The following is a 9,453-nucleotide window of genomic DNA, read 5'->3' as shown; positions in this document are numbered from 1 at the left end:
GTAGGGTGTCGTTCGTTGGACCTAAGCGAGGATGTTCCGAGGATCAACCTCGTGTTGGTTTTTAGGCCTTGTTTAGGATCGGCTTACGATCACCGTGCGTGGCCGCGAGGCCCAACCTGGAGTAGGACGATCCGATTATGCGGTGAAAACCCCACATCGTCGTAGATCTCATCAGCTTTACCTTGATCAAGCGGGACCACCATATATTCGGACACCTCGTCCGAATCATGGGTGGATCGGCTCCTTGAGCCGATTCACGGGATAACCCGAGAGCCGATCGAGGCTCGTATTTAACGTTCACGTGTGTGCCCTGCAGGAAACTAAGCGAGGCATCATCCACACCTTCCCGACTAGGTATAGGTCGGGTGGCACGCCCTTGTGATAAACATCGGTGCGTGCGACCAGGAGGCTTTGCGGGCCGTCGCTCAGAGGGACTAGGGCCAGCCGCAGCCCTAGTTGTTCCCGGCTCTACGGTGTTGCCCGTCTCTACCCGCCAGTGGGTTTCTGACGTCAACAGGTTTGAACAATTCCCTATTTGAAAGGCTTTTTGTAATGAATTTTGTACTGGCAATGTAGCCAGTATCTTCTTATTTTAATCACAATGTTCCTGTTCTTTGAATGTGTGCTCCCGATGGGAGTAATCCAATTGTTGTTTCATATATTTCTTGACACACTTAACGGTGTATCTTGCAGGTGGCTCATGTACCTTCCTTTGTCGAAGGTTCCTGTCCAACGATTCTGAAAACGATCGGCTTCAGCGAATGCGGACGCGTATTCGCTAGTTGGAACATGATATGCATGACCTCCATGCCATGGATGCTACTATAAAGAAGAAGGGCGAACTAGCCATTGATGCAGAGCGCTATGCAATGACTGAATTGCACAAGGCAACAAAAAGCTTGAACTGTAAGTGCATTTAGTTTTTTATTTTTATTTTCCTTAATGTCGCCAAAAAATCTTCTGATGCTATATCTACCATCTCCTTCGACAGTCATAGCCCTGAATTTATCACAAGAGAACAACCGCGTGCACGAACGCGCAGATGCTTTGATCAGTCTAGCTCGTTTTGACGAAGTCTTCTGGAAAAAAAAAATTAAAGGCTCCCACAGTCGCTAAATTTCAGGATCGGGTGCATCAAATACACCGGGTTTTTTTATAAATGCTACACTGGATTGAAGATGATCTGGAAGACGATGTTTCCTTTACAACATTGCTGACTTTAATGTCGAAGTTTAGCAATGCCAAAAAGGTCTAGAGTTTGACTCGTGCACAACTTCTTGCGGGAGCTGAAACAGCTTTTGCTTTTGTGCTATCGAAACATCCCACTGCCAATCTAATGGCAATTGCAAATGCTGACGGTGATATAAGTCAATATTATACTGCAGTGAAGGTTCCAGCTGCTATTGTAATCGAAAGGCTAGAGGATAGCTCAAAAGTAGATGCCCCAGTAAAATCTTCATAAGAACAAATTTGTGCTCTTATTGTAGCGATATTTGTCTATACTCGATATTTTGTTGCAGCCGAATATTCGGGTGCATTATGTGTATGATGTAAATTTTGTTGGAGATATCATATTTCGCTATGTTTAACAAAACACGACTTTCTCTTTATATTTTCTTCAGGTGCCGTTAGCACATTTTTGTTGTGCAAGGAGAAATTCTTGATGCTCATCAGAAATTTCTTAGGCATCGTTGATGCTATTGTACGAAAGTTACCGGAGGCAAATTTTTTGAGTGATCGGCTCATGTTGCAGGTTCGCTGAACCCGTAGTAATTTGCAACTTTGCTTCAACCGACGATGTATGTTTTGGCGGCTGCCCGCCAGCGAATCGAGGAAACTGTGCCTGTCGTCGACTTCGTCGCTCTTTAGTACTTCTTTTGTTTGAAGTACCGGCCTAGTTCTTTTTCTTTTTTCCTTTGTAAATAGTCTTTGCTATCTGCAGCACTCACTTTTTTGAGGCTTTTAGCGAAGGAAAATTGTATGTTATTCTAAATCCCGGTTGTTTTACCTTCTATTGCAGCGCTCATATTTTGTTGAGGCTTTAGATGGTAATTTCGGGCATAATTATTGAAGACGACCCTCGATCTTTTTTTTATCGAGTTCATTTGGTCGAAGTCAATATTCGCTGTATTGTGCGAAAAAAATCTTGAAGAATCATGTTCGGGTGTCCCGAATCAATTTGACCACTTGAATAAACGAAAACGGAGTCTTTATTGATAAGTCGATGACTGTAGTATAAGATGATGCTGCTTAAAGCTAAAAACCCTTATTTAAAGTAAATTCCTAAGAAAGATAAAGGTGCAGATTATCGCTTGTCTTCTTTATGCAAGAGAAGGGTCCTTCCTGTCGTTATCCATGCCTAAGGAGCCGGTGGCTCTGGAGATGCCGATAGTTTCTGAAGCAACGTTGATGTTTTCCTTGGAAGCATTTGTGACGATTGCCAGATTGCTGGTTCCTTCGACTGAGATTTTATCATGAACTGTTGAAGATGCAATGGTTGGGACTGCTACTGCAGAATCGTCTGGCTTCTTATTCAATTTTTTTGATGCTATCATCCTCCTTGAGTTTGAGATCCTTATCTCGAAGAGCTAGCTGTTTGGAAGGGAAGTCGATAACTTCTTGCTTTACTCCAAATTTGGCAGCAATCTTCTGAAACTCGCGATCACAGTTATCCGAGCAAGAGAAACTTCCATGAACTGTAATATTAGTTCCATTGTTGTCTGACATATTTAGCTTGAGATATGCGTAATGTGGCACAACCATGAATTTAGCATAAGCTGGTCTCCCAAGTATAGCATGGTACTGTGATTCCCAATTCACTACCTCGAACTCAATTCTTTCCTTCCTGAAATTGTCAGGTTTCCCGAAGACAACACTCAGAGAAATCTTGCTGAGAGAATAAGCTGGCAAAGTGGGTACGATGCCATGAAAACATGTATTTGATTCTTCTAACATGTTTGTTGCGATGCCCATATTTTTGACTGTGCTGGCGAAGATCAGATTCAATCCGTTGCCTCCATCTATGAATATTTTGTTCATACTAAACCCTCCGATTTGTGCTTCTATTACCAAAGCGGCATGACCTGGTTTTGGGATGGACATCGGATGATCAACTCTGCTGAATAGGATGCTCTGTGACGACCAATCAATATATTCCGAAATATTGGCCATTGTACTTTCTACGATGTTGATTTCTTGTGTGAGTTTCTTCATCTCCCTCTTGGAAACACCAGTTCTATGAATCATGCTCATCTACCCCGTGGCGGAGGGAATGCTTCATTAGAATTGCGAGTTTGAACTTGCTGGACTTGGTGTTGAGGCGGAGGAAGGTGGCGGATTCGTCTGTTGTGGTTGCCTTGACTCGTAGAATTTCTGCATTTCAATGAATTGTCGATAATCTCTGAGCAGGTGACTCGACTTCTTAACATTATCCTTAGAATCGATATATGTGTGCAGGTAACAGGAAGCATTTAACTGCTCAACAAAGGGTAACTCTGGGACCCTTGGAGGTCGTTCCTTATAGTTACCGCAATTTCCACCTGAATTACTGCGATTGTTATCTCGACGGTTGTCACGCCCATCATCATACCGATCATCTCGTCGGTCGGAATATCTAGCAGCCACAACGTTGGTATCATCGTATCCGCGGTCTTTCCTCTTCTTGCGGCGGTCTCGTCGATGACCCGAATCATGTTTTGGCTGGTCATCATCTTCATCGTCGCTACGTGGGCGTGGTTTCCTAACGTGATCTTCTCCATCAGCCCAACTATTAGCAATCTCCATCAGTTTGGTGATAGTTTTTGGCTTCTTCCAGCCAAGTTCTTCGATGTATGATTCTCGTCGGATAACGTCACTAAAGGCGTCGATTGCTCTATCAACAGAAACACCTTCGGCAGCATTTAAAATTTTGGTAAAGCGCCAGATGTATGTGCGCATCAATTCCTTTGGCTTCTACTGACAATGACGCAATTCTTCGATTCCAACTGGTCTTTTGTAAGTTGCCTGAAAGTTTTTGACGAAAGCATCAACTAAATCGTCCCAGGACTTAACAGATCCTTTCGGCAGGTCTCTCAACCATGCCCGTGCCGAATCTTTCAAGTAAAGCTGCAAGCATTGCATCGCCGCTATTTGATTTCCGTTGTGTAAGATCACCGTTTGGAGGTAATCATCTATCCATGACCTCGGCTCTTGCTGACCGTCATACTTGGCTGCATCAGTAGGAGTAGGAGTAGGAGTAGAACTTAAACAATCGGGTCCTCGCAGTTCGCCGTCGTATTCTTGGTTTTCTTCAGAGTCGTCGCTATTATATCCTTCCCTTGCAGCACGTCGTCGTCGAGCTTTGTCGATCCTGCTTTGCGTGATGTCATCCCGAGCGTCTTTCGAGCGATGCCTGGACCCGCTGCCGTGATGTACAGTTTTCTCTTTTCTAAGGGCGAGTTTGTCCCCAAGGATTGCGAGGCTCTCTAGGGCACCTCGATGGGCTTGTGCTATCGGTCCATCGGCTGTCGGCTGATGGTTGATTAAGTAAGCTGCGAGGTTGGTTGTTGCACCTTCGACAGTCTTTGGCCTGAGCATGTCTGATGTGTCCATAGTCATAAAGGAGTTAGACAAGTTTGAAGTTATCTCCCTTGCGTCTTCTTCTGAAAGTCGCGGCATCCTTGGTCGATATCTTCCTGAACCTTGGTTGCTTCGAGAAGCGCTGCCATGTAACATTCTGCGTCGTTCGCTGGATTGATCAGCCGCAAGTTTGCGTCGCTTAAGATTGGCCTGCTCGTTTGATAATCGCTCTCGATTCCTTTGCAGGAGAGTATGGTAAGCATTGAGAATTTCCGCCGAAGTTCCATAAGGAAACCTAGTATTGTTGACCACAGCAGCGCGAGCAATTTTCCACTCTTCCTCAGTGATAGTATAGTCACTATCATCGTTGCCTTTTGGGGATTTATTTTTTGAGAGAAATAACACGGGATGGGACACGTGTCGAATGCTCGAGTCAGAGGTTCCGGGGCTTCGATCCTCCGAAGGATTATCAGCACGGCCCTTTCTTTTAACTGAAGATGAAATTCATAAGTAGTTAGGGCATCTATGTACAATACGGTAGTAGGCAGGAAGATTTTTTTCTTACTTATTTCACATCATGAATGGTAATGGAACCGGGAGAAATCACTCGGAATCTAAATTAATTTATTGCTTGCATCCTCCTAAAATTATGAATTTGTAAAAATAAACAGTAAACTTGTGACTCGGAGAAGACACCTTGTACCATGGAGAAAATGTATTATCTTATCATATTGTAAAATAATCTCTTACTAGCTCAATTCCGAAAAATAAAGCGTATACTTTTAGTTAAAAGTCAAAGCATACTAAGTTTCACTAAAAATATACGGAAAAATATTGATATTTATAAGAGTTGATGAATACACTAAGAAAATACATCGTACGATGAATCTATTTATATTTATTTGATAATATAAATGTTCAGATTTTTTTTATCTAAACTTAGTCAAACTAAAAATGTTTAACTTTCGACTAAATTTATGTCTTATTTTATGGAATGGATGTAGTCGATAAGAGAAGATAACTCTTTTTCCCTCAATTTTAATTCAGAAAGCATCTTACATTGCTAAGGTATCACCATTGTTACATGTTGTTACTACGTCTAACATCATCTCTCACTCTATTCATGGAAGAGGACCACTTCAGATAAAGGAGATATGAAGCCCGCCAGATTGTTATTTTGAAACAAGTCTCTACATTATTGAGATATTCAAGTACAAAAAGAGGGACCCCTAGGTTTCATTTACACTTAGACCATAAGGTCTTCAAGTTACAGAAAATAATCCTGAAACACTAAAAAAACTCAATAAAAGGAGTACCCAGGGTGATGGGAAGAGCCGAAGGGCCTCGATGTCACTGGGAAGGCAATTTAGTCGAAAACTGATTGGGAAGAGTCGGGAAGATGAGGGGAGTAGTTGGGGCGTCATTGTGTTTGCCGTGCATTATTGTGTTAGTTAGTTAGTTAGTTAGTTTGTTTGTTTGTATGTTTGTTGGGGCTACAGTCTGATGACCCACAAGTGCCGGTGCTCAACTATAGTACCTTCCGATAAGTAAGAGTGTTGAACCACGGAAAGTTAAGAAAATGATTCACAGGAATGTTAATAGTCCACAAATAAAGTTGCAAAGGTTCTTGATGTTATTGGTTTTTATAGTTTCCTGAAAAGTAAAACACAAAGGAACCAAAATGCAGATAATAACATGGCAATGCAACAAGATTTTTCGGAGAAAGCCAAATCCTTTATGCAGCAAAAGGAGAAGCTTGAGTGTGCACTTATGTGAGTGAAATTTTACGAAGGGCGGAGTGGATTATTTAGCACGCGATTATCATATGAACTAGATTTAAATGTGCGCCTTGGCGCACGATCCCGTGAAATTTGTGCCAAAGGTTATTTTTTATAATGGCGATAAAAAATAGACTGCCAATATGATTGTGTGTTTCTTAGGTTTTACTGGAAGAAATTAAGGTAACAAAAAGTTCAGGTAATAACGAACGAAGCAGGCCATCTCCAAAGTAACAAAAAAATTCAGGTAACAATTATGTGACATGTAGATACAATTTGCTCCACCTTAAGTAGCTTGAGGGCGACAATCATTCCGGCAGTTCGCTGTTTGGGTTTCCAGGAGTACTCGCAGTCGATGGTGATGTTGGTGACCAGGCAGCAGGCGTAGTTTTTCTTTTTTACTTTAGGCAACTTTATTACTGAATGAGAATACGGTCATCAACTATTACAGGAACTAAGGCAGCAGGCGTACATGATCCTTGGCAGCCACATTTCTCTCTTGAGTAACTGCCACCTTTCCTTCAGCCTGGTCATAGCAGCCTGCACCGCCATTCTTGTGGTGATTCATCGCCTGCTGAACTCCACTTTCGCCAGAGATAGGTTGTGCCCTTGGTATGGAGTCATCGGCTAGGGAAGGAGAGGGTAGCTTGTATCCCCGAGTAATGTAGTCTCGAACCACCGGCCCTACTTCCTCCCCATCTTCCATGCTTTGTGCCGTTCTCGAATACCTTGTAAAAGCCTAGGCATGCACGATGCATGAGTCCTCCAAGATCCTGGCCAGCCACCGACAATGTCTACGAACCGCATGTAAATGTCAAGAATGTCTCTGAACCACCACCTGTACAGAAAAGTGGGCATTGCAACAACATAATTTCATCTATCATCACGAGAGATGGAACCATGACCTGTACAGAAAAGTGGTCATTGCCAAGATAAAAAAATGGATTCATAGAACTTGTCTGTAAGACTATAACTATAATTTGTTCAATAGGCAGACAAGCAAAGCATGATTAGAGAATTAGCAGGCCTTGAAAGTACGTCCAACTTTTGAACTCAAACTTTGCAAATAAATACATCTTGGTGTGTGCTCCACTCTCAGTGGATGCATCTCTAGTGGGAAGAAACTTATAGGGAGCACCATTAAGAAAGCTTTTTACATGGATGCGATTGTAGGAGCATTTGGCCTATTCAGAAAATCATAAGACTCAGATAAAAAAAAGGAAGCAAAAGACAAAGGAAAATGTGAACCAAAATCTTCAGACATAAACATTAAACTTGGTCATTTATACATTGATTACTGAAAATAAACTGGTGGGGATTCAACTACGAAGGGTTTCAGGAAGAAACTAATTAAGGGCCTCTAAACTTTCACATAGAAGAAACTACTAATATAAAAGTATTCACACAAATGGGTTAATTGCTCATATATACCTTCCGTAAGACCAGCAGAAATTCTCCGGCATGTCCTTGTTGTGGACCTCCAAGAGCTACCTCTTTACCTCTCGGATTGCAATACAATATATCATTTCAATGGGTGGATGCATATATGCAAAATGGATTGATCAAGCAGAGAAGAAGACGAAGAGGCAGTGGCAAGTACATACTCTGCTGTACTAAGCTAAAGAAAACAGGGATCGACGCAGACTTATCCACGCGGGGAAAGATCTTCCTGACATGGAGCTAAGCAGCAGCCTACACTCCCCCTTCCTTGCCACACCATCTCGTGCTAGACAAAGACAGAAGATTGTAATCATTCGACTACTTTAACAAATAAGCAGAAATGCAAAATACGTGTTCGATTTCCTGTGAAACACCAAACTTCAATGATGGAACCATGTTCGCAATGGAAAGAACAATAATTAGTGATAACAAATTCAGAATCCCTCAAGTAGAAGAAATAACAGATCAAGATTTGAAGAAGTCCAAGATGGCATCACAACTTTGCTTATGACTATTAGTAAGGCCATAGAAATATATCTAATAAACCATTTCTTGCTTGTTCAATTTAAATCCAAAGATCACCTAAGATTTGGACACCTCGAAGAAAACAAACAAAAATGGAAAAGAAAGTAGTTTGCGTGGATATAAAAAATGACCGATCTGAATCCATTTTCAGATGAAAAACACCGGACATGGTAATGAGTGTGTAGCAAAAATATGAGAAGCACGGGTTAGAAACTATTGTGCAAGACAAGCATTGTGATCTTGGAGTGATAAGATACGTGATCTGGTGATATAATAAGGCCCATAAGTACCTTGAATAAATAAGAAAGGAAACTAATAATTGCCCATTACAAGAAGAATAAACCAAGGTCATAATGACCACCAACCATTATTTTTAGTTAGCTCTAGTACTATTCCGCATGCGGTAAAATTCACCAAGCACAATAGCAATAAATTTGAGATGAAGGCAAGTATGCATACCATACAACTCATGTACATCAGTGATCTTTGTCGTGGATAATGCTTCTAGGTAGTCTGTTTATCACATTCTTGTCAACTATCTTGCAATGCCTTGAGAAATTCCACTGGACCATCCCAGTATACCTATCCACATGCTCCTGCTGTCTATGGTACAGACCAAAGCAATGGTTCCTGTCATCCACACACAAAAATTAGCATCTAACTCTACAGAAAGGACGAAATGTAGACAACCCAGATACATGATTCTGCAAGTCTGTTACTATATGTACGTCCCTAAATGTCTTTGTTTCAAAGTGGATTTAACAGAGAGATATTTACATAACGTAAGAATAGTATAAATTTCCAATAACCAAGCAACCAAAGGACATACACAACATGTAAAGAACTTCCATTGTTCAGCAATCATAAAGATCTCATGTAACCAACAAGGAGAGATAATGGCATGCTATGTAACCTGAAAAGAGCAAGAAGTCCTTACCAAGAGTAATGACATGTGCAATCATCGTCATATTGTTCACTTTAACAGGGCCTATCTCTCCATCAACTATCCATCTTCTTTTCCCTGTATTACTCAATTTGTTCTCTAGTCTGGCAATCATATATGAGTCAGCATTTGCCAATTTTATCTCTCAAGGGCTCGATACGTACCATGACAAAGGAGAAAAGAAAAATACCTGGTGATGCACATAAGCTA

Source organism: Lolium rigidum, chromosome 2, assembly GCF_022539505.1.
Source record: "Lolium rigidum isolate FL_2022 chromosome 2, APGP_CSIRO_Lrig_0.1, whole genome shotgun sequence".
Lineage (NCBI taxonomy): Eukaryota > Viridiplantae > Streptophyta > Magnoliopsida > Poales > Poaceae > Lolium > Lolium rigidum.
The sequence above is the reverse complement of the archived record's forward strand: the minus strand, read 5'-3'. Positions refer to the sequence as shown.